The sequence below is a fragment of the Mauremys reevesii genome, linkage group 2 (assembly GCF_016161935.1).
Source record: "Mauremys reevesii isolate NIE-2019 linkage group 2, ASM1616193v1, whole genome shotgun sequence".
NCBI classification, from domain to species: domain Eukaryota; kingdom Metazoa; phylum Chordata; order Testudines; family Geoemydidae; genus Mauremys; species Mauremys reevesii.
This window is the reverse complement of record NC_052624.1, coordinates 131,846,306-131,873,120: the sequence shown is the minus strand read 5'-3', so window position 1 is coordinate 131,873,120 and position 26,815 is coordinate 131,846,306. Positions and strand designations below refer to the sequence as shown.

The 26,815-nt window shown below is 43.1% G+C and overlaps 1 long non-coding RNA gene across 1 annotated transcript; it reads left to right on the top strand.

Annotated features, from left to right (window-relative positions):
* The first annotated feature begins 2,567 nt into the window (after window positions 1-2,567).
* Window positions 2,568-24,821, top strand: LOC120396837. The gene is made up of 3 exons (XR_005593434.1): window positions 2,568-2,648; window positions 19,296-19,439; window positions 24,046-24,821. It is a non-coding gene; the product is annotated as an uncharacterized LOC120396837 (long non-coding RNA).
* Window positions 24,822-26,815: the final 1,994 nt, after the last annotated feature.

Below are 26,815 nucleotides of genomic sequence, written 5' to 3'. Positions count from 1 at the left end.
GGAGCATAGCGTGGACATGCAAAAGCAATTTAATTACGGTGATGGTTCTATGTTAACGTAACTTAGGTTGACTTAATTCTGTAGTGTAGGCTTGCCCTCATTCAACATCCATTCTGTGCACTGACTGAAGTCAAGAGTCATATGGAAACAACGGTATGTGGCCATGTATTTACAGAATATATTCTAAGCCATATTTGTCAAGGGACAGAATTATGGTTGCAAAGGCAGTTTGAGGAGCCCATTGGAAATAGCAGAGCATGCATTACAGTATTTTGCAAATATGCACAATCTCCTTTGAGCAGTGTCTCATTTTGTCTTTTCTAAAGGGGGGAGTTTGGGAGAGTAGTACTCTACTTCTCCTCCCCACCCTACCCCAATTAAAGTCCTGAAGCAACAGACAACAGGTTAGGCCAGCATTTTACAATGCGGTCACCATAGCTGCATGCAGCCACCAGGGGATTTTCTTGCAGCTGCATCCTCCTAGGCGGTGATTGTGGGTGGTGGTGGGGAACAAAACAATGGCCCTTCCCCTGGGGCCACCAGTGGAGGTTGGCCCCTGTCCCCCTCTGGAGACACAAACACTTGAGGAGCAGGCAGCCAGTGAGTTCACCATCTTCCCAGGGGCAGTGGGGTCAGGCTTCAGCCCTGGAGTGGCAGATGGCAGAATCCAGCTGCAGGGCTTTGGCTGTGTGGTGGAAGGGCTTCGGGCTCTGGCTCCAGTCCCCATCTCCAGGCCCCAGGCTCCTGTGGGGGTCAGGGGAGGGGCACCACCAGAGCTGATGGAGAGAATACCAGAGAGAGGAGGGAGGGATGCTGTCGCCGATGGCAGGGCTATGCCAGCGGGGGCAGCCCCTATCACAGAGGTTTTGGCCTTCTTGGTGGGGCATTTGCCCTTCATAGTCCCTTGGCCCTTCCTGTTGGGTGTGGGGGCTCCCCCAGAGTTAAAGGGGACAGGAGGCATGGCAGCAACTGAGGCCACCCCTGTGCTTAATGCAGCCAGTGTCCCAGCGGGGGCGATGACAGGGAGTCCAGAAGCAGTGGCTGAGATGGTGACCATGGTGGTGGGAGAGGGGAACAGGGAGACAGGCAGAGGAGGGGCATAGAGTCAACCTGAGGGGCCTCACCCACCTTTGTCCCCACCATGGACCACTGGAGGGAGGGAGGGGAAGGGAAGGGTCGACTGATCCTCACTGCTAGGCTGCAGGTGAATGAGGAGGGTGCCAAGAGGGGGGGGGGGAGCGCATGGGGGCACCTATCAGGGCAGGGAAGGAGGGGGTTATGACTGACACAAGGTGAGATTACCGGCTCCTCTGGCTGCACTGGGGAAAAGGGAAGGACTATCATCATTGGGGGTGACGTGAACACTGAGCTCAACAGAAAGGGGCTCAAGTGCAGGGGAGGGGGACGGACCTGGGTGCATGAAGCAAGGGGCCAACCGAGGGGGCAGGGAACACTGGAGGCTGAGGGGGAAAAGAAATGGGCTGGAAACAAACCAGGCCCAGGACAGGCAAACCGAAAGGACTAGCTTCAGGGGTTAGGGCAGGGCAGGCAAACTTACAGTCATCCAGGGACCAGGGTGGGGCAGGCAAACAACTAACCTCTCGAGGACAAAGAGTGAGGCAGGCAAACAAACTGGGGACTAGGGCAAAAAGGCATGGGGAATAGGCAGCAGGGGGCAGGCAGCAAGGGAAAAGGGTGCAAACTGCTGCAAGGGACTGGGGGTGGGGGAAGCAGAGGATGGGATAGTCCACCAGCCGAAGGCAGCAGGAGAGATAAGGGCCAGTCCAAGGGGAATGGAGGCACGTGTGTCCATGTGTGCTTGCAAAAACTCTGTCTGGGTTTGCTGCTGCTGCTACAGACCCAAGCAATGAAGGGCCAGGCAAGACAAGAAGTTGAGTCCTGGAGTAAGGAGAGGAGGCAGATGGTAGGTTGGGGTGTGTGTGTGTGGGGGGGAACAGATGCACCAGGGGGCAGGCTCCATGCCATCCCCCCACAGTAACAGTTATTACCCCCACCACAAGAGCAGAGATGGAAACAGTCACTGAGTCCAACAGTGAGCCCCTCCGTGGTGTCCTGCAGGTGTCACAGGGTTCCTGCCTGCTTCCCCAGCAGCAAGGGTCCTCCTCTTCCTCCTCACGGCAGCATCAGGATCCCAAGAAGCACGGGCAGCAGCACCAGCAGGCAGTCTGGCAACCAGGCAGGAGGGACCCTTCAGGTGGTGGCAGCAAGAGTAGGGGTAGCTTCCCTCACTCTTCCTCCAGGGAGCAGGCCAACAGACTCCCCCCAAGAAGCAGCGGCAAACAGGGATTCCACCAGCCAGATAGTAGAGATAGTGGGTCTGGCCCAGACAAGAATCTGAAGTGAAAGAGCTCTGGGCCCAGCAGCAGCAACTCCACACCTGAAGAGGGTCCTGGAATGTTAACGTGTTAGCCCCACCATAAGCAGGTTCTTTTTTCCTTAGTAACTGAACAGAGGTTACTCTAGGTTAATTAGGACACCTGGGACCAACCAAAGGCCTGCCAGAACCTGTTAAAAGTCTCCTCTCCAGCCAGATAAGGGTGTGTGATAGGAATTGTAGGAGGAAAGTGTGCTACTGGAGAGCTGGGTGGTGCAGACACTAACAAGGACCAGGAGGGAAAACCCCACAGGTACAGAGGCAAAGGGCAGGAGAAACTCTGCCTAACAGGATGAATAGCCCTTTTGGGTACCGGAGGTCTGAGGGAAGAGACCTTGCCAGAGGGGAGAGACTGAACTGGGTGCCTGGTTTGTTACCACCATGCCTGGAGGGGCTATCAGAGATTAAGAGGCTCCCCTCTCCCATCAGGGTGGCTGGGAGGAAACTTGCTCAAGCAAGGTATGGACAACAAGCCCAGGGGTGTTGGGAAATTCTGAGGTTGAGAGGAATACCCCAGCCCACTGCTAAGTGGAACCGTGGAACCCATGGAGGCAGAGACTCTTACATATATTTTAGTAAAATAATGATATGCTTGTGTGGGATTTACCTAAAAGTATCCCGGTTTAAAAAACTGACTATTTTAAACATTTCACAAATAAAATCTGCCAGTTTTTCAATGGGGAAGGGAAATTATATTCCAAAAAACCCACATTTCTGTCAATTTATAACGTGTGATCAATGGCGCTGTGATTTCCTGACCTTATTTTATCTCAGCTAGAAATGTAAGGAAGTGATCAAAGTTTACATTATCAAGGTCATCTATCATTCCTGGTATTGGTCTAGCCAAAGTAATATTTGTCATGCTGACAAGACTCACAGCCCCTAAGTTAATGTAGCATTGGGTGACAGAGTATGTATATTATCTCGCTAGCCAAAAGATAGCCAAATTGAACGGTAGCTCAACAAAATCATCTTCAGGAAAACTGGAAGGGTATATTAACTTCTAAATATAAATAAAGACCATATTTACTAGATCTCACATTTTACAGCATCTTACAAGATGCTAGAGAGCAGCTTTTACAAAAATGCATCCCGTCAGTGCACAGCATATATTTATAGCACAGCAACACAATAGGACTGTATTTAAGAATCAGATGTTGTTTTCTAGGGTTTATAACTTTGTTGTGTTAAATTACATTCTACTGCAACAAGAAATATGCCATCTCTTCCCCTAAAATGTCTTTGTTCAAGTTAAAGGATTTTTGTCTTTTTTTCCCTAATTTGTCCAAAACATTTTCTACTACTGTGTTTTTTAAAGCCAATTTTATTTTATTTTTTTTAAAAGACATGATAAAAAAAATTAAGAAATTCATGGAATAGCATCTTGGCAAGAGATGATGACTATTTAACATCTTGTGCCCTTCTGTTTCTGGCCAGCAGTCATCAGCACTGTGGTAATAAGGAAGAAGAGGTCATTTTTCTCGCACTGTGCTAGGCTCAGATGTATATTGAGAAATCTTATCAGTGAGAGGTTTCAGAGCAGTAGCCGTGCTAGTCTGTAACAGCAAAAACAATGAGGAGTACTTCTGGCACCTTAGAGACTAACAAATTTATTTGGGCATAAGCTTTCGTGGGCTAAAACCCACTTCATCAGATGCATGGAGTAGAAAATACAGTAGGCAGGTATAAATACACAGTACATGAAAAGATGGGAGTTGCCTTACCAAGTGTGGGGTCAGTGCTAACGAGACAATTCAATTAAGGTGGAAGTGGGCTATTCTCAACAGTAGAATACCAAGGGAGGAAAAATCACTTTCTTCACACTGAAGAAATTGGTCGTACTTGCTCCCTTTTCCCTCTGATTAAGCTATCACTTGTCCCTTTGCTCTGATGTCAGGTGAGTATCAAATAATCCTAGCTTTTAAATGTTTAAATTCCCCTCTCTTATATGAGGGCTTATGTTCTAAGTGTTCTATGTTCAAATGACTGATTTTTGCTTGAGCTGATATGCAGTTGCATGGAAAAAATCCTAATCCCCTCAGGTGTGCCTTCTCTAGTGACACACCCCACATTGGCTACACCTGCCTTTCAGACTTCTGGAAGAGACTGAATTATCTGAAGGGAATTTTCTTTTCTTTTCTTTTTTTTTTAAATCATCTTGACTCTGACACAGCTTGCTCATCTGGTAAGGGTTTGGTCACAAAAAAGGTCGGAGATCTCTCGGAGATGGAATGCATCAGCTCTATGAGACCTATGCCCACCCCTCAGACAGTGACTTGCAACTTCATACCATGACAAAAGGCCAAAGGTGAATACAAGAAAGATCTTTAGGGTCCCCAGACTGTTTCCATTCTTCCTGGAAAGATTTCCTTACCTGGTACTGAGGTTTAAGGGCTTGGCTCTTGAGGAACATGCATCAATGTGATTACTTCACCCATTCCTTCATCCTGGAGCAGTCATCCCCAATCTCCCCCGAGTTTTCCTCTCAAGTTGCGAGGACTTCTGCCCAGAGACTCTGTGCAGCCAATAAAATAGTCACCATACTCCTAAACTCAGAAATACAGAAATGTGAGCAACCAAAGTTACAGGAAAGACCTAATAGCTACAGCAAAGACCTAATGAAGAAAAGTGAAGAAGTCTATGGAAGAGTGGTCCCACACTAATATAGCAAGAAAGTGCTGCTATTCCTGGCTCCTAACAGACTCTTTACAGCTACCAGCCCTGTACTATCACAAACCATATCAACCATGCACCACAAAGTGCTGGCATAGGTGAAGAGTTTTTTATCACTATCTTAGAACAGAAGGATAAACTTGTCCATTTTGTACATCCACAAAGGCATTGTGGTGTTTTGGTTTCTGGCAAGAAATCATGGCTGGCTGGGGGGGTCCAAGGTGGAAAAAAAAATGTGAGCAAACTAGAATTAAAATGACTATCAATTCTTTTGCTATGTAATATCTGTTTTCAAAACCGTATTCTCAGGAGATATACATAATTCAGAAACACGCTATGAACAACTGACATTAACATCCTTTCTCTCAAAAAATAACTCACTTCTAGAATTCAAAACCTCCCTGACAACTTGGATGTCATTTTAAATATCTGAAATTCAAAGGCTTCATGTTGTTTTACTGCAAAAGGCAGAAGCAATTTGTGACTATCCAAGGCCAGAATAAAAAAAAATATTTTTCTTCATTTACAGACACTAGGCAGCAAGTAGGACAGAGAGGCATGATGGTAGAATGGGATTGGAACTCTAACTCTCAAATGATAGGAAGATGCTCTATGCCAAGTTAATCTCCTTGCTCATCACATTTTCATCCTTCCAAATATAACTCGGGAACAGATATGGCCAGCCACAGGGGTCAACTTTTCTTTTTCTTGAAGGGTGCTCCACTCTGAGGCCTCATCCCCACTCTGTCCTCTCCCCCGAGACCCCCCACCCACCAATCACTCATCCACCAAGCACCTTCTGCCAGCCGCCGAACAAGTGATTGGTGGCCCCACCAAACAGCTGTGGCTGTTGAGTACTGAGCACCCCCTATTTTTTTCTGTGAGTGCTTGAGTCCTGGAGCCCCATGGAGTTGGCACCTATGTGGCCACCAGTAAGCACAGCAAGGCGGTGCTGTCCAATAAATAGGGCACCAAACTCATAGTCAGGATATCTGTGATCGATTCGTGGATCTACCTTTGGCAAGTCACTTTACCTTTCTGTGCCAGTTTCCCCATCTGTAAAATGGGGGATAAAAGTTGTCACCTTCCTTTCGGAAAGCACTTTGAGATCTGTGGATGAAAAGTTGTAGGTGAACCAAGTGCTGTTATAGGACATCCTGCCTGTTCTCCTTTAAGTGCATAATGTGAATGAGTTGAAGCCTTTTCCAACAGCAAAATATGTGCCTCTCCATTTGTAATGTGGATGCAGTGACATTCAAAAAAATTGATATGTGCACCTTTTACTTAAGAAGTAAAGGAAACCTTGCACAAGTACAGATGCTTTGCAGTGTATTGTCACTGTCAATATCCTTGGCAATACAGGTACATGGAATTCTCATGTTTCTATCATCTTTGCTCCCAAGAGAAGGCTATCAATGATTAGTCTCTCCTCTCTGTGTTATAAATAGTTTTTCTGCCAGGATTTGTATAGATACCGTACCATTTATGTAGCAGTGATTACTTTAAAAGTGATGTCAATTAAATCCTTCCTTTTTAAAAAAAAGAAACTTCCCCTGGTAATGTTTGTAAGCTGTCATACAAGGAGAGGGGGAAAAAAGAGAAAATACTAAGAATGGAAAACTGAGCTCTGCAGTATTAGGTTAGGTTTAGCTAGACTTGTCAAAGCATGGGAAAAAATTAATTTTTGAGTAAGTTAACTTTATTTGGAAAAAAGAGAAAAGAAAGGAAAAGGGGGAAAGGAGTTGAAAGTTCAAAGGCTAAAGAAATGTAATTCCAAGTCAGTAGAGTCTCTCTGCATCTAAAAGTGATGGCTCTATTACTTTTGTCATTCTTCAAAAAGCACTTAAGACACCTGCTTGGAGTAGAGCTGATTGAATAATTGATTTTTTCAGTTCACTGGCAGTTCCAAAAAAAATAAAAATAAAAAATCAGTTTGGATCAAACTAATTCTAAACTTGTTCTGAATATTTGGTGAATTTAAAAAAAGTTATCAAAAAGTCCATTTCAGATCAAATGAAATGTTTCGTTCAATCTGGAATGTTTTGTTTCAGGGCATTTTTAAAGAACTAGATTCACAGGAACACAGTTGGGAGGAAGAGGTTCCCTTATTACCTTTAGCCTGGTGGTTAGGGCACTCACCTAGGATCTGGGACCTCTAGGTTCAAATCCCTGCTTTGACACAGGGATTTGAACCCAGGCCTCCCTTCTCCCCAAAGAGAGGACCCTAATCATCAGGGTATTGGGTTTTTCCGATTCTCTACTGCTGGAGCTGTTCCATTGCATAGAGAGAGTGAGCTTCTCCTCTGGCCATTTTGTGCATGGTGCCTAAGTCTCCTTGTGATTATAGCCCAGAATTTTTCTGGAGACCAAAACTATTGGGCACATTTATGTCCAACTCCCAAATATAGATACAGGTTGACCCCAAGCTGCATTTCTTAACAAATAAAATAGTTGTCTGAATAAATTTTACCAGCTCTTGTTCTGAACCATAATTTTCATTCTGACTATTCCTTTTATCCTTGCTTCAGCCTCTCTACACCACACAAAAGGGCCAGAGCAGCATAAAGAGGTTCTAAAAATGATAATTCCAACTGGAGGAAGATTCATCCATCCACTGATGGGACTACAGAGCAATAGAAATGTAGGGATAGCTGGGACATCAAGAGTCCATCTAGTCCAGCATCCTGCACTGAGGCAGGACTAAGTATCCCTAGACCATCCATGACAGGTTCTTGTGTAACCTGTTCTTAAAAACCTCCAGTGACGGGGATACCATGACCTCCTCTGGAACCCTGCTGCAGAATTTAACTATCCTTATCATTAGAAAGTTTTTCCTAATATCTATCCTAAATCTCCCTTGCTGCAGATTAAGCCCTTTACTTCTTGTCCTACCTTCAATAAATATAGAGAACAAATGATCATCATTCTCTTTATAACAGCCCTTAACATATTTGAAGACTTATCAGGTCCCTCCCCAGTCTTCTCTTCTCAAGACTTCACGTGGACAGTTTTTTAATCTTTCCTATAGGTCAGAATTTCTAAACTTTTTATCATTTTTACAGCTCTCCTCTGGACTCTCTCCAGTTTGTCCACATTTTTCTTAAAGTGCTGTGCCCAAAACTGGACACAATACTCCAGCTGAGGCCTCACCAGTGCCGAGTGGAATGGTACAACTACCTGCCATGTCTTGAATACAACACCCCTGTTAATACACCCCAGACTATTTGCCTTTTTTACAGCTGTGTCACGTGGTTGACATATTCAATTTGTGATCCAATGTGAATTCTCATCCAGTCCTCCAAAGAAATTAGCAATCCCTCCCAGCTTGATGTCATCTGCAATTTATATGAGCATACACTCCACTCCATTATCCAATTATTTAAGAAACATATTGAATAGTACCGGACCCAGGAAAGACACCTGTTGGACCCCACTAGATACATCCTCCTAGTTTGGCAGCAAACCATTGATAACTATTCTTTGAGTACAGTTTTTCAACTAGTTGTGCACCCACCTTTTAATTATAGGTACTATATTTGCCCTTCTGCAGTCCTCTGGGATTTCACCCATCCTCCATGAGTTCCTGAAGATAATAGCTAATATTCCGAGACTGCTTCAGTTAGTTCCTTAAGTACCCTAGGGAGAATTTCATCAGGCCCTGCTGACTTGAATACATCTAATTTATCTAAATATTCTTTAACATGTTCTTGCTCTATTCTATCTTATGTACCTTCTGCCTCATTGTTAATATAATTGTGTTATGCATATAGTCACATTTTTAGTGAGACTGAAGAAAATAGGCATTAAACACTGAAGCCTTCTTGGTGTTCTCCATTTTTAACTCTCCTTACTTGCTAAGTAGTGGGCATACACTTTCCTTCATCTTTTTCTTGCTTCTAATGTATTTATAGAACCTCTTCTTATTGCTTTTTCTGTCTCTTGCTAGGTGTAACTCATTCTGTGCCTTACCCTTTTTGATTTTGTGCCTACCTGCTTGGCTCTGTTCTTTTGTACTCATCTTTAGCAATTTGTCTGTTTCCTTCTTTGTGTAGGATTCCATTTTGACTTCCAGATCATTAAAGAACTACTCTACATTTAATGGTTCCCTTTAATATATGCTAACTACTTCTACTAAACAACTTGTTGAACCTTGCATGTAGCTGTGATACTCGGAGTACCTTTCCCAGACCTGAAGAAGAGCTCTGTGTGGCTCAAGAGCTTGTCTCTCTCACCAACAGAAGATGGTCTAATAAACAATGTTATCTCAACCACATTGTCTGAGATGTTGAGCAGATTCCCTAACCACCAGTGTACCCTCTTGTTGTTCCTATGACTTGATTGTAGCTTTTCACTTCCTCCCCACATCCCCAAAAATGGTGTTTATCTTATCACCTTTCTCTCTAAATGATAGCAAGTAGAAGGAAGGAAGTTTACACCCAGAAAATTTTGCTGGAGTTCCCTATAATTAGGACTTATCTTTCTTTCTCCTCTGATTTTTTTTTTTAACCTGATGCCAAGTTTGACTAGCTGCATGGTAGAATGCACCCTGCATCTTGATATAGCTTGTGATGTTTTGTCTCTGACATTTCCTTCCTTGCAGATTTTTGTCTGGTTGTAGGGAAATGGAAGATCCTGAGATAACAAACTGCTTTGTCTTTAGCCTGGCCTCTGTCAGGCCACCTCCCTGATGTGGGGTCAGTATAGAAGGCCTTGCTAATACCTTTAAGGATTAAAATATGTATCAGAGAGAGATGCTTTTTCAATTCTTGAGCAAGCTGTCAATTTCTGTACCTGTTATCAACCTTCTAAATAATTCACTCACTACTAGTGTGAACAGTGAATGACAAACCAGGCAGATGCCTCTTGATACTCCATTACTTGCTATCCAGATCATGATTTCATTCTTCTTCCAGCTCCTTTACACATTTCCCAATAGTCCCAAGAAGGCTGGGCAAAGTGAAAATTTTGCAATGAGATAACTGTGCAGTGTAGGATCCTTTGATAGCATGTCTGGTCTCAGGTAGCTTTTCTGAAAGAGACTGAAATGGAGTTATTGATTTCAGACTGAAAGAAAAAGGAATCTCTTACATGTTGTATCAGATTGAAAGTTTAAAAATTCCTTTGTGGTAGTTAACACCTAGGCATTGACTTTAGCCAAAGTAGTAGCAGATGGTAAGTCCACCAGCCATTCAGTTATGTGCCTTGCATTGGTTTCACTGGAGGTACCAGAGTTAGGGAATTTAGCATACCCATCAAACTGCCTCCTTATCTTAACTGCCTCCTTATCAGATTTATTTTCAGATTCTAGATTCCCTAGTTACAATTCTTCCTGAATCTTGACAGACTTGCCCGGCACAATGCTATGTTTGCTAGCTTTTCTGCTACTCGGTCAAGGGGTCGTAACTGGCTCATCTGAAAGCCAATCAGTCCTGGTTGAAAGAGAATAATGAATATAAGTTTCTCTAGATTGGCCTTTGTCCTGTAATACTCTAGATCAGAAGTTCTCAATTTTTCTGTGCTATGACTCCATATTACAATATAAATAAGGCCCTACTTGAATTGCAGAATGATTGCCAAAAAAATATGGGTGAGTTGCAGACAAGCCAAGTTGTGGGAAAGTAATAACGGATCTTATTATTTGCAGTAATAAAGTCCATTCTTACTTTTCTGCTGTTAGTCACCCAGGGCTGAGAGTGGGGGATCCCACTGTTAAAATTGCAGTGGAAGCCTAATACTGCAGATTCAGCAATTTCCACAATATCACAAGTTAAGTAGGGCTATTAATATAAGGTTTCAGGACCAGCCTTCCCATTTAGTCAGAAAGGAAGGGGAAGATGGACACACCCCCAGACTGTGCTTTATTTTCTTAAATAAGTAGGAGCCAGGAATGTGTTTCCCTTCTTACATAAAAGGTACATTGAAAGGCCCAGTGTCATAGGGACGGATCTAGAATCTCTCTTTTGTTACAAATGCAGGTCCTTGTACAATCAGTGTTAAATTATATTTCTCATCAGATACGCAGGTTTTGAGGACATCCACTTCAATGAAAGTCAAGCAGGGTTGTGACATAGCTACAGTTAGCTCTGAAGCCTGGTGGTCCAGATGCTTGACCTTTATCAAACATAACTAGAAATATTTAGATATAAAAAAATGAAGTGTTACAGCTGTGAGAAACCACTATTAATTGTCATTGCCATTGGTGGAAAAACAACGTGATGTTCATCATAAATTATATAAGCAGATAAGCTTTGATTTCAAGAATAAGCAAATCTGTTTTTGAGGGGGATGTATACATTTGTGCACACATAAGTGGGTATGTACATGCACAAACTAGTAGAGTTGGTTACAACATTTCCATCAGATTTTTTGATAGAAAACTGTGGGTTTTTTTATTAATTTTTTTTTCACAAAGTCTCTGCTTTCTTTGAAAATGTTCAACTTTCCACTCCAACTGCTCCATCCGAAAATTTGTGGCCATCTCTAGTAATCTGTTCTCCCATCTAACAGAACCCATTATATTTGTCCTGATATTTGGCCTATGTTTTCATTAGAAGCGGCACACCCCAGAGGATAGGCTATAGGCCTAGAAATCACAAGAACTGGATTCTGTTTCTGGCCCAAACTCTAACTTGTTTCATGATCATGGCCAAGCCACCATGCATTTCTATTTTCTAAAATAATGATAATAGTGTATATATATGCTATGTAATATGTTAATTATTGGTAGAGTTTGCCATGATTCCAGAATTTCAGAGCTGCACACTTCCTTATCATTAGGGTATAGATCAATGACAGATTAAAACTATAAGAAATACTTCCCCCCATTTCATTGTATGTATACTTTATATACAGTATAAAACATTTTCATCTATTTTAGTTCTTAAAATTATATTTATAAATTATGAAAGGATGAATTTCAAATTGTGGCTTGGTTTGGAGTTTCACAATATAAATACCTTACTGGCATCAGATACTTTAGAATTGTCTAAATAACTGCTCTTTATTTCATGAAAAAAATATGGCTGACTGTAGCGCAGTGGTCACCCACTCCCGGCTTGAAAGGGTTAAAAGCCAGCCCTTGGAGAGGGCTGGGACTGGGAGCCTTAGGCTGGGCTGATTGGGAGGCAGCCTCAGCTGTGGCCACACCCCAAACAGACTCAGCTGGCCCTATAAAAGCCAGGGAAGCCAGGAGTAGACACACAGTCTCCTCTAGCTGTGGAGGGAGATGGGCCTGGCTGCTGGGGAGCTAGAGAAGGTACCTGGGGTGGAGTGGAGCAGGGCTGGGGGGAAGGCCAAGGGAGCTGGGGAGCTCCAGCCTGGAAACCACCCCAGGCTGCGGCCTAGTATAAGGCCAAACAGGTACTGGAGTTGCAGGGGACAGCCCAAGGCTAGGCAGAGGCAGCAGGTCCAAACCCAACCTTGCCTGTGATGAGTGGCTTATACTGCAGTCTGCCCCAGGGAACAGGGGCTAGTTGGTGACTGGCAGTAGCCTATGACTGAGGTGAAGTGGGGATAGGAGCTGGGGGTTCCCTGGGGAGGGGAGACCCTGAGAGTGAGGGGCTACTGCTGGGGGCAACATCCCAGATAATGGGGCACCAGAGTCCAGGGAGGGATGTGGGGGCCCAGCAGCATTGGGACACTGGCCTGCAGAGGGCGCTTCAAGGCTGGAAAAAGAGCTAATTCCCAGGACACCAGCAGAAGGAGTCACAGGGGTGAGTCCCACACCGCTACACTGACAAAGATGTGGGGGGGAAAGATTTGAACTACTAGATAATAAAAACCTACAATAGTGAGGTTTCTAAATGACAAGTGGATATATTTTAAGCAACAATAAAAATACTTAGTTTTCTTTGAAGTGCTATCATTACATGTAAAACAAACAAAAATGTCCTGTATAAAAAAATCTATATAGTTTTTTGACAGAACAGTGGCTGAAGATTACAGTCTTTATACAGTTTTGAAGTGCAGCTCACCAGTGGCCATTCAAATTGCAAAAGCTACAAAGAGTACTGAAAAATGAAGATAAAATATTCCCCCTTTTGTTTACAGACTTAAAACTGTAATCTTGTTGTCCACCTCCAATGCTCTCATCTAGAGCTATGTTGCATCGCACTCAATGTACAACTATATGCTGTTAATCAGAAGAGACAATAGCATGCATTTGAAGTGTATGGAAATTAGAAGAATGTAATTTGCCAGTTATGCATTTATATATGATTATGCAGAACCTAAACCTTAAATCTAGTGCTTACTTTTATTGAGTTGAGAGTCATATTTTGTTTATTGCTAGAAATAAAATGGGTTTTCTCAGAGCAGCAGCCAGGAGCCTAACGAACAGCATCACCCGAGACAGCCATGTCTCAGTCTAGACAAAGAAGTTAAGACTAAAGTGATTCACAGTTTTCAGTACATAAAAAAGAATCCCTTATGAGGCAAATAAATGCATCTGAAAAATAAAATTGAAAATACTAAGAAAAGCACTGAAAGTTTTGTAAATGTCCTCCTTTCTCTGAATCTTTGCAAAACAATTTGTGAAACAAATGCAAAATAGCATGGGACTGAGCAGAGGACCCAAACAGGGATATCATTTGAAAGTGCAGCTGCTAGCATTGCCACGGGACTACTGATCTGATGTCTAATAGTTTAATGAAGAATATATACCATCAAGACAGATTGTGGCACTTTCCTGTGCATCCATATGCGGGTGCAGGAGTCCCCATGTCCCTGTGTGACTTCCCTGGGTTTCCACTGCAGGTGTGGGGAAGAAAAGTAGGGACTGTCCCTGGTATTTGCACCAGTACAGGAAGGAAACTTAAGGGGAGGGACAGGGCATGATCAGAGTCTTGGCTCTGCCCCCCTAATAAAGGGAGGCCAATGCTGCTCATTTAGCAGGAAAGAAGTTCATAATGTGCTACTGGATAGGTCCAATGATGCTGAGGGAGACAGTGACTTGCCATTTGTTCCTGCATGTGGGAGGTCGAGGTTCCTTGCTTGACTGAGGGCTGAGGAGACACTGAGTGGATTTAGTAGTCCCCCTTGCACCCTGGTGCTAGCTGACACAGGACCCACAGGGTCTCCCCAGAGAAGGTAGTGGAGGAAAAGCTGCTGAGACTCAAGCAACAGTCAGCCATTCACCCACAAACACTTGTTTTGGGGGATCACCTTGAGTTCCAATCATGCACTCACATACACGGGTTACTCTGCAGGAGCTGCTGCCACAGCTACAATATAGTTTCCAGGGTTCCTGCGTGGGGCAGGAGTCAGGATCCATATAGAGCCAGTGGAGGGCATATAGATCTCATTTGTGTGTATCACTCACCCTTATCAACCTTCATAGGCCACAACCATAGAAGGAGGAGCTCTGTTCTATGTCACATGGCAGCCTGACTGACCCCAGGACTGGTGAGCTTTCCTCTGCATGAGGGGTGTCAAGGACCATTACATATTAAGCATCAGTAAAAAGCATTTTTTGAGAAGGCACTTAACAATTAAAATGAAGATTTTCAAGGTCAGGCATTTATCTACCTGCCCATGTGCACATGCAAATATCTACTTTCCATGCACCCAGCTGGTATTTGACTAGTTCCAGTGATTTCCTCCCCACCCCCTTCCACTGTAATAGATAATAAATTCTTTTATACTTTTCTCAATGAGTGGTTAGTGCCTTCTTTGCATCTATTGTCTTTTATTCCTTTAATCTGTTATATAATGAAATATCAACAGGGTGAAAATCAAATTGATCTGACTGGCTGCTGTTTTTCACCCTCATAAAAATTCTTACTTTAAGTGTTGCCCAATCATTACTGCTGTCAATTCCATTTGATTTTATATAAATATATTCATACTTGCTATTTGAGTTTGTCAATCTCTGTTTGCTCATGCCCAAAACATGAAAACAGATCTTAAAACTGTAATTTCCTTTTTATGTAGTGAAAAATAGCAAATTAATGACAAATTTCATGCAATTTATATAAATTTTGCAAAGAACATTAAAAAGGCAACAGGATTTCAACCCAGCTCTATGATGTGGCTAAAAAATATGGATCATCTTCCAGAAACAACATTTTACCCCAGCCCTGTTTGATTAATTAAAAACAAACAATGCTCTCCCATTGGTATCTCAGCTGAAGAATTTCATGGTGATCCTGATTTTCTTCTTGGGTAACAGACATAAAAAGTCAAATTCTCCCAGTGATTTTCAAGCAAATGGCAATTCATACTCATTGGTTTCAGTTTAGCTACATCTTTCATTTGGAATCTGATAATGTCACACACAGTTTCTGGACCTCACCTAACTCTTATTATTAAGACCCAGTTTTTCAAACTGTGCCTCACCCTGGGTGTAGATTTCTAACTTTAGGCACCCAAGTTTGAAAACTTTTTGACTTGAACTCAACATTTTAAGTTATGCAACCTCAGTGACAGGCAAGTCAAAATCTAGATTGAATAAGTGTTTAGTTGACCAGCTGCTCTTGAATAAACATGGTAATGTGTAGTGCCAGTGTATTTTGTATTTCAAATGAGGTTCTACCATCTTAAAATATCATAAAATACAGGGCTTTCCCTTCATTTTAATCAACTCTCTCCTAAGACGTTGACTGAAATACAGTAAGTAGTTGACTTTCTTATCTATATGGCCATGGGGATACAAATAACAACTTGTCTTACCCATAAGTATGTCAATAACAATGTCTGAAATAAACAACTTTTAGTAGTAGTCATATTTTTTTAAGTGTATTCCTTCAAAGAAGGAAGATTTCAATAGGTGTATCACTGAAGTCAGAATCAGGCCCTCAAATCAAAATTGTCAGAAATATGTGATTAAAGTTAACCTCTAAGTCCATAATTGGGGTACTTAAATAAGTGGCATGATTTTCAAATGTATTGAATACTCAGCTGGTTTCTGTCTGAAGTCTGTGCATGCTGTAGGTTGCTCAACATTTTTGAAAGACAGGCCATTCATTTAGGCGTTTGAATTTGCACAGTTTAGCTGATATTAGTATGTGAGTTGTCTTGGATTTTCCTGAAATGATCAGCATGTGTATTAGCATAGACATAAAAATCCCAAGAGCATGTACAGGAGACACAGTCTGGCTTGCATATACAGCCATCTCAGAAATTGGTTTCTGATAAGTGCCAAGCCTTGTGGAAATTCTGGTTTTACTCAAATTGGAGTGTGATCAAGCTCCAGTCTTCTTCATACTCCAGTTCTCTAGACCACTGTACCTGGACACGTCATCTCTCCTTATTGAAACCTTCATTAACACAATGGTGTAATGAAGTAAAACAAAACACAAACAATTGCTATCCGTGCAGTGATAGTACATATAAAGGATCAAGCTGAGCCAGATTTGAACCCAATCTACAGGAAGATCTGGATGACCTTGTAAATAGGAGTAATAGTAATAGGATGAAATGTAATAGTGAAAAGTGCAAGGTCATTCATTTAGATATTTTGTTATAAACTGGGGATGCATCACTTGGAAGTAACAGAGGAGGAGAAGGATCTAGGAGTATTGGTTGATCACAGAATGGCTATGAGCCACCAGTGTGATATGGCTGTGAAAAAAGCAAATGCAGTCGTGGGATGCATCAGGCAAGGTATTTCTAGTAGAGATAAGGAGGTGTTAGTACTGTTATACAAGGCACTGGTGAGACCTCATCTGGAATATTGTGTGCAGTTCTGGTCTCCCATGTTTAAGAAGGATGAATTCAAATTGGAACAGGTACAGAAAAGGGCTACTAGGATGATCCGAGGAATGGAAAACCTGTTTTATGAAAGGAGACTTGTAGCGGGGTGGTTACCCCACTCCTGCGCTGAAGGGCTTAAAACAGCCCTGGTAGAGGGCTGTGGCAGGGGAAAGGCTGGGCTGATTGGAAAGCATCCACAGCTGTGGCTGGCTTAATGAGGGCCCAAATGGCCCTTATATGAGGGCTGGCGCCAGAAGCCAAGACACACTCTCCCTAGCTACATGGAGAGAGGAGGACCTGGCTGCCTGGGAAGATGAGGAGGGTACCTAGTGCAGAGCAGTGCTGGGGAAGGGCAGAGGGAGCTGGGGAGCTCCAGCCTAGCGGAGCCCCAGGCTGCAGCCAAGGTGAGGGCCCGCGAAAGGGTACTAGGGCTCCAGAGGGGCAGCCCAGACCTAGGCAGAGGCAGCTGGTCTGACCCCCCTTGCCGATGATGAGTGGTACAGACTTCAGTCTGCCCCAGGGAGTAGGGGCTAGACAATGACTGACAGTTGCCACTGAGGCAAGGGAGGGATGGGGGTGGGGGTTCCCTGGGGAGGTGAGACCCAGACTAAGGGGGTACTGCCAGAGGAAAGAACCGTCATCTAGAAGGGCACTGGGGTCCGGGAGGGACATGGGTCCAGTGGCAGGCGAGCCAACAGAGGGCTAATTCACTGGACAACCAGCAGGAGGTGCCGTGCTGGTGAGTCATCGCTTCGATACAAGACTCAAAGAGCTTGGCTTGTTTAGCCTAACCAAAAGAAGGCTGAGGGGGAGATATGATTGCTCTCTATAAATATATCAGAGGGATAAATACCAGGGAGGGAGAGGAATTATTTAAGCTCAGTACCAATATGGACAAAAGAACAAATGGATATAAACTGGCCATCAGGAAGTTTAGCCTTGAAATTAGATGAAGGTTTCTAACCATCAGAGGAGTGAAGTTCTGGAATAGCCTTCCAAGGGGAGTAGTGGGGGCAAAAGACATATCTGGCTTCAAGACTAAACTTGATAAGTTTATGGAGGGGATGGTATGATGGGATAGCCTAATTTGGCAATTAATTGATCTTTGTCTATTAGCAGTAAATATGGCCAATGCTCTGTGATGGGATGTTAGATGGGTTGGGATCTGAGTTACTACAGAGAATTCTTTCCTGGGTGTCTGGTTGGTGCAGGGTTTAGCTGATCGCCGTATTTGGGGTTGGGAAGGAATTTTCCTCCAGGGAGGATTGGCAGAGGCCCTGGGTTTTTTTCACCTTCCTCTGCAGCGTGGGGCATGGATCACTTGCTGGAGGATTCTCTGCACCTTGAAGTCTTTAAACCACAAGTTGAGGATTTCAATAACTCAGACATAGGTCAGGGGTTTGTTACAAGAGTGGGTGGGTGAGATTCTATAAACTGCGTTGTGCAGGAGGCAGTGGCGTAGCCAGATTTTAACAGCAGGGGGAGCAAGCAAACATAAAAAAGGTGCTCCCCTTGGCTCCTCCTCCCACCACGCCCCCCAGCTCCTCCGGCCACGCTGTGCCCCCTCCCCCCCTTGGCTGGCTCCTCCGGCCATACTGCGGTCATGCTGCACCCCCGTGGCCATGCTGCGCCCCCCCCGGCCATGCTGCCCCCCCCCATGGCTGTACAGGGAGGCTGGCAGAGGATGGAGGTATGAGGGGAGGTGAAGAGGAGGGAAAGGCAGGGGCACGGGGTACATGGGAGGGGTACACGGGGTATGGAGTTTGGGGAGGGGTTACTGGGGATGGGAGTGGGCTGGGGTCCCCGGGGCTCTCTGTGTAGAGGGGGCTGGAGCTGCCCCCAGGACCGGGAGAGCCTGGGAGGGGCTCGCCACATGCAGCACCAGCCCAGCTCAGCGCTGGCTCTACCCCTTGAGGGGTGGGGGAAGAAAGCAGCGAGCCCCGCCAGGCGCGGTCCAAGCGAGCTGCAGCCCGGCTCGCCCGCTCAGCCCAGGGGGCGCTGCCCTGCCCAGGGCTGCTGGTGGAGCCTGGCTGTGGGCAGGTCGCACTGACAGGCCATGGCAGGAGGGGAGAAATGCTCTCCCTTCTTCGGGGGAGTTTTATTCCGGTGAGCTGTGGGCGGCGCCGAGGCTCCTGCTAGGAGTGACCGGCTGCAGGTCTACCCAGTGTGGCTGCCATGAGCAGCGCAGAGCCGCGGTGTCCGCTCCTCCAGCATGCATCTGCTTTGCGGCTGCGCTGGTGGGGCTCTTCTGGGCCAGCAGGAATTGATGGCAGCGCCGGCCGGCAGGCGCAGCTTCCCCGCCGGGCTGCCGCCCCACGGCTCCTCCTGCTGTGCTGCTGTCAGCGCCGGCCGGCAGGCACTGCTTCTGCACCTGCCGCCCTGAGGGGAAGTGGCTGCTTCCACTGAACCCTGCTAGCTACGCTACTGGCAGGCGGTCAGACTAGAAAATGATAATGGTCCCTTCTGACCTTAAAGTCTGTGAGTCTAAGATGTATTTTATGAGTATCTGATTTAATCACCATTTCTCTCTCTTCAGCCATGCTTTGACCTACCCAGATCTGTTTTGTATGAGAGCACTGCTACTGCTAGAACACTAGTTGGCAACTCCTCCAAATCTATGCTATGCTTCACAGTATGTCAGCCAAATTATGGCTGCCCTCTGCACAGCTGCATTTAGAAGGTATGTCTAGATTAGGATAAAAGATGGGGGTTTAGCATATGATGGCTAGCCTAGGCTAACTAACATGTAGCCTAGGCTTCTACTCAACTACCTAGCACATGCTAAGGTACAACTTGCCTTGTTTATATGATGTATTTCAAGTATATGAAACACTTTTAATATCCTAGCTTAAGACAAATGAAGGGTGGAGGAAAGGAAGGATTCCTCATGCCCTCTTATCTTTATATCCCACTATCACAAAAGTAGGGGATAAAGTCTGAGTTTTCTCAAAATTCAATATAGGCAGGATTGGTTTTCCCTGTACAATTATTCTCATTTACAATGATGATAGATACATTTAACAGATCACGACACTTTTTTAAAAAGTTAATGGAAATTGCCTGTTCCTATTCTTTCTACTTCTCATCCCTAGAAGTACCATATTCTAAGGATAAGATTAAGCATTGCTATTTAAGATTTATAATTTGATTAAGTTATCAAATATAATAATATTTTTTGTGAATGTGCAATGTTGATTACCTAATTTTTAAAAGTACTTTTATATGTATCTAAACAGCATTATATATATATTTCTTCAATACATGAGAGTTAAAGCAGAGATTAAGAGTTTTCAAGTATATAGTGCTATCTATAATATTGTACTCTTTATATTAACAGATTAAAAAATCTTTAACTTTTCTTTTTGATCGGTGACTATTTGATACCAGAACATTTAAACAGAAAGAAAAGGTTTGTACAAACTAGTACTATCCAATATCCAAAATTACAAGAAGCTAGTCTGAACAGTGGAATTAGCATCAGAGGGCTATTGTTCCCTGGAGAGATTAATATTGACAGTATGCCAATGGAAACAAAAAGGCCTGAGATTTAGGTTGGAAACAACTCAGCCACATGGACAGAGCAGTCCACCGGGTTTAATAAAGTTCTACTTGTTCAACTTAATCTGCATTCAGCTTCATTCAGAGTGAATGAAACATGATAGGAGCACCTGAGTAGTGAGTTCTCTGCCGTGCAGCAGGTGGTAGTATCAGCAATGGAACTTGGTATGAAGCCTCCTGGAGTTCTGGATTTTGGAGGCACTATCCTAACCCAGTGATGGACCCAGCGAAAGCAAAATTTGTTTACATAGACCTGGCCATGCACCAAGACGATAACAGCAGGAAAGTAAAACTGTTATTGTGCCTTATTGGGGAACAAAACAGAAAGCTGTTTATCACTACTTCAAGCCTCACAGCAGTCGTAGGAGCCACGGGGAAATATTGTTCCCTGAAGCAGAACAAAACTGTGGAGTAACACAAATTCTTCACTAGAGACCAATCTGAAGGCGAGGGGATAGACCCCTATATTACTGCCTTACGCACAATGGCTGCTACATGCAATTTAAGGACTTGACAGTTTTTGTGGTTTGGGACAGAATAGTTTGTGGCACTTGGGATCACCCCCTGTGGGAGCAACTACTTCAGGAAGGTGAGCTTGCATTAGCAGATGCTTAGACATGGGACTTGGAGCAGAAGCCGCAAGAGACATGTTGAAAGCCCTAGGATATGCAACACTCCCAGAAGTACAAAGGAGAGCGGGTGGCCAGGGTTCCATACCCACCATGAGAGGCATTTACCAAGGGAAACAGCATGAGAAGCTAAAGAAGTTCCCCACAGTAGGACAGCATTGCAAGGAATGTGGCAACTCAAACCATTTTAGCAGTGTGTGCAAAAGCAGAGGAAGGTCTCAGAAAGATTCAGTGAGGCTTGTACCTAGGTAAAAGGGGTAGAACACATCAGACAGGGTGACATTCTGACTCTCTCCTTTAGTCTGAGAGCATATCAGATTCAGTCTCGCAGGACAGGAAAGCAACAAGAGACAATACCAGGAGAAACTGATTGCTTATACCAGCACAGCCCTATCAGAGACTGAGCAGGGATACACCCAGTGAGAAAAAGGGCTTCTTGCTGTGGTATGTTGAGTGTAGTTATTCCATCAGTACATCTTTAGCCACCCACCAATGGTGCAGTTAGACCCATAAACCCCTAGTAACAATCATGGCAAAGCCCCTTTTTGTGCTCCAAAGAGATTGCAGCACATGTTGATGTACACCCAGGTAGAGATCAGATCTTGTCCAGGATGATTACTGGTGTCAGCTGACACCCTGAGCAGGTCATATATACCCAGCATAAGCAAGTTGGAGAAGGGATCAGGACACTGAATACATTAACATAGTGCACTATCTCCCATTTCTATAACAAAACTGACAGAAATCAGAGAGGCTGTGGAAAAGGACATCCAACTACAAGCAATCAAGAGAGAGATACTACTGCAGGGTGGTCAGGAAACAAAAACCAAGTATCTGTAGGAGCAGAACCATATTTTCAAATTAAAGTTGAGCTGAATATGGAGGATGGAATCATATTTCAAGGACAGAAAGCAGTTATCCCTGCCTCATTACATAAAGATGTCATGTAAAAAAAAATACATGCTTCACACCTAGACATTGACAGCTTTCTTAAACAGGCTCTAGAATGTGTTTACTGGCTGGAAGTGAATACACTACTCTACTCCTTGATACTCACTCTGCTGCTCATGTGAAAGCCGCTGGTAGAAGGAGACTGTTATCACATGTGTTGCACACCCAACCTTGGGAAAGGTAGGAGCAGATATATTTAGTTCCAAGTCAAAGCGGTACTTGTTTACAGTGGGCTAGTATTCAAATTACCGGGAGTTCAACACCTGCCTAATACAAGGAGCAAGTCAGTGATTGGCAAACTGAAGGCCCAGGCACATTATTAATTGACAATGGACCTCAATTTGTCTGAAGAAATCAAGGAATTTGCACACAAATGGGAGTTTGACCACCACACCTCCCCCCTCCACCTCAGCATACCCACAAAATAAAGGTTAGGTGGAAATCAGCTGTGAAAACAGCTAAGAGATTGTTACATATGGCTGTTCTTTCTTGTTCAGAAATCTGGCTAACATTTTTTGGCACGCAGGAATACCCCATCACAGGTGTGCAAAACAGTTCAGAGTAGGTACTGATGTGATGAAGGATCAAAACCCAGTGAGGGAGACCTACTGCAGCCAGCAGGATGGAGATATCATTGAAAGGAAATGGCCAACAATCAGAGAAAGCAGGGACTATAATACCACAGTTCAGCCAAGGACCTATCAGCCTTGGAGACAGGCACTCCTGTGAGAATCCAGCCATTACACAGACACCAGAAGGAGTTGACTAAAGGGGTCATGAGAGGTGCATTGGCACCCAGGTCAGATGAGATGACTATGCAAGGGGGCAACTGATCTGAACAGGAGGCATTTACGAATCATCAGACACAACACCCAGGGACAGCCTGCAGAGATCTCCACAGAATGGAGAGATGGAGAACCATCTGGAGGCACACCCTACAGGGAAGGAGTAGACTCCACAGAAAGAGTTTGCTAGACTCAGAGAAAGATGATCGGGAGACAGAGAGGTCATTCCTGGTGTGATTGCCTATTGAGGAGACCAAACTATTTCAAAGCGCATGTAACCAGCTGAGTCTATGGTAAAGATGAGAATCCATCTTGGCTATGTGCTAGCAACCTCTGGCTGAAGGAAAACAGGGTGGACGTCTGAGTATCAATCATTTGTTTGTAATGTTAAAATGTTTGTAAAATAGGGATGATGTATCATGATCAGTGGAACTGGAGTCAGCAGGTCCACGTTCCCTGGAGGGACAGTTATGGATGTGTTGATAAATAGTATAGTCAATTGCTTTGACAACACTTGGTTTGTTACAAAATATATTGTGACCAAATCACCAATGTCAGTCAGGTTTATTGCTATAAGCCAATAATACTATAGTACAGGAAAAAGGCCATCTTGTACAATGTCATTATGTTTACCTTAACGCAGAAGGTGTGCTGCCAAAGTTACACCCCTAATGCCTTATTAAACAGGTCCTACCTGTTTACAAGTAAAAAATTCTGTGTACATCATCTGAAACTAGATTTAACCAATCAACTTTCTACCTTGTTTTTCTGATATGGTGTACTCCTTATCCCTTGTTCCGAACATATGTTTCAGGAACCAAAGGGCATGAAGGCACCTCCTAGGTCTGTACTAGGACAGAACAATCGTATGTCTTGTCCTCTTCCTTTGGGACATTCCACTACAAACCTGTGAAATTAACTCCTTTTCTTTTGCTATGATAAAAATCTGTCCTGATCTTGACAGCTTCCTTGTTTGCTCAAGCCAAAGCTTACCTCAGTGAATGCAAGGGGTTACGATACTGAGTATAAGAGAACAGGGTTTTATGAAAATTATAGGCCAATGTATGCTATATAACTGCTGTAATATTTGTGCTTGATGCTGTTTGTGCTTAATGTATTCTAATATAAATGGATAATACATACTATTAATATGTTATGTACATATGCTAGCCAGCATATATTAGTCAACAGATGGGAGACAAGTGGAAACGTGGAATGTGGGGAGTTAGGCTGGAACCAACTCAGCCAAATGGACGGAATAGTCTGTAGGATTTAATAATGTTCTACTTGTTCAATGTAACCTGCATTAGGTTTCACTCATGAATAAAAGAGTTATGCTATTTCTCCTAATCTTGTTCTTCAGATGCAGGCTGATCAACGAATCTCCAATGCTAAATGAGTGTTACCTTTATTGGTTTTCACTGGACTGTACTTTACCATCCCTCACAACCTGAGAAGATAAGACGACAGACAAATCTAAGTCTTTATAAATTTATGTAGAATACTGGTATGCACAAGTCATTGTTTTATAGTTTTCTTTCATAACTTGGATTTGATTATTTTGTTTTCAAAGGCCTAAAGAAGGTCTGTTTTCTTTCATTCTCAGAATGGAAGTTGGAATTGGTGTGGTCCACAAAGTGAGGACCTGGCTTTGTTCTGTCAGTGACATTGTGTTCTGTGCTTTCAGTTCAGAAAGTGAGACATGGTCCTTTGCTTCTATGTCCAGTGAATACTGTGCTGGATTGAAGTCCACATTAATTCCTACTTTAGCTTTTACAAAATGGTACATCAAAGCCCAGTAGTTACTTATTGATGAAACGAACAGCTTTCTTGGCAATGCAGTAAGGAATCTGAGTCACGCTCACTTTTAGTGAAACTTGGGTGCAGAGATGATTGCATTCTATTCAAAATGGCAGAGGAGTGGTACTGAATTGCTCAATTTAAATTTGTGTATTTGTTCTGATGTTTGTTCAGAGGAGTCTCATCATACTGACAGGCATTGCAGCTATTTGTATATTTTAGCTTTGGCTATTTCTAGTTCTTACATTTGACTGAGGATTCTATTCTTAAAGGGGAATCCTATTTTTAAATCACTCTTTAAAAATTAGACAGGAAAAACAGAAAACTCTAATATCTAAATGCAACTTTTTATAAATTAAAATAATTATTATAACTTGAAACAAAATCTCAATAATCTTGTATTGTATAACATTGAACCTGTTATTATACTTTAAATGTATATGCTAATAAATGCAAGTATTTCTAAAGTAGGCAGCACAGGCCAAGATGAATGTTAGAGATAAGGGAAAACCCTTACACTGTTTTCTCTCAAGACATCTCAAGTGTACTTTGGTGCACCAGGACCTGCATATCTGCCAACATCCAAAGTGTGCATGCAAGTCATGCATGGGCAAATAACACATGGAGAGGCAAATCTTCTGACTTCACTGACACTCATTAGATGTGTCATGTACAAGACAGGGACCACAAAAGCACATGCATACGTTAGAATTTGCATTTTTGAGACTTTGGACCCAAGCAGGTGCAAATAAATAACATTCATCCATATTCAGAACTGGGAGTGAATAGAAATAATTTGAACAAACAGAAATATTCAGATTCTGCTTCTTTTAAAAGGGTATTACAGTGATTTATAGTTATTAATTACAGTAGAAACCCTGGTCCTGAGCATTAGGTGTATAACCAAAACTTATGTTGTACTTTATCGCTGGCAAAATCACCTTTTATCTGAAGATTAGATTGTATGTAACCCTTATCATCTTCTGCCTCCAGGGCAATGGCTCAGGTTATTGATTTTTGTCACTGGACAACTGAATGCTTTACACTGAAAAAGAATCTACAAAATCAAGGCCTCTGCTGTTGAAATTTAGAATCAAAATGCTCCATTTTTCTTTAGCTTTGTAGATGACACTGCACTAAAGTTACATTCACTGTCTGGAGTCTGTTCAAATTCTGTAGGTTTTGGGGGGTTGGGTTTTTTGGGCAGAGTTGTTTTGTTTTCTTAACTCTTTCATAGAAAACACACTGGAAAATCATCACACTGTTATATCCCAAGAACGAGAGGTTTCTTTTCTCATGTATTTTTTGATGATTAATTGTTCTTTTCTTTTCTTTTTTCTTTATTATCATTGAGACAAAAATGGATGTTCAGAGATAAAGTCTTCTCCTCTTAATTTTCTGAGTGGATTGAGTGAGCTGGGCATAGACCAGTCCTGGAGGTTTTGTTTCCAAGTTGAACTAAAAAACAGGAGACTGGAAGAAGAAATTCCTACTTGTACCTTGGAACTTGCCAAAATCATGCAAGTTCTGCCTTTTTCATGCAATTTTGATCAAAATGACAGAAATCTTTCTAAAATGGCAAATCTGGCATTTACTCCATTTTGGGCAGATATGCTGGGAAAGAACAACTGATATAAGAATTCAGCCCTACTGAAAGCCCCAGCTACAGGAGACAATTACTAAAACATCAGCATTAGGAGCAAAGTGAGTGAAGCACCTGGAGGGGAGCACATGGAAAGCCAGAAATAGGATAGGACAGTGAGGAGGAAGAGCAGGTGGAACAGTGGGAAGGAAGGTTTGCTGCCCTGATCAATCAAAGCCTGTAGATTACAATGTGGGCAGAGGAGAGGGTCACCATGCACTAGTTATGCCAGAATGTATATACATCGTACCTTAATATTACAAGGAAAGCTTTCTGGGACCTGATCCTGCATGTGGTACCAAAACTTCCTGGTATTTGGGAGTCCAGAAGGATTGTCATCCCGACATCTCGACACACAGTCCTTCAACTGTGCTTGTGCCCCTCTTGTGTTTGCTTTCCATACATATTCTAGTAAATGAATTAACGGCAGAAATGTTTGCTAGAACAGAGAATTATGAATTCCTAAATATGAGTAGATACTCCCCTCTCAGGCTAGGGTGATAGGCCTGGGTAGATACCTAGGTAGTCAGAGAGCTACATGTAAGCTGGCAAAAAAAAATATTTAAAAGTTGTTCTTGTTGTTGTTTTTGTGTTATGGGGGAAAAAAGAATGTTATTAGAAATGAAACTTTAAAAAAAATCTTGGTATTTTATTTTATTTTCAAAACTTTTTAAAATTGAAACTAGAAATT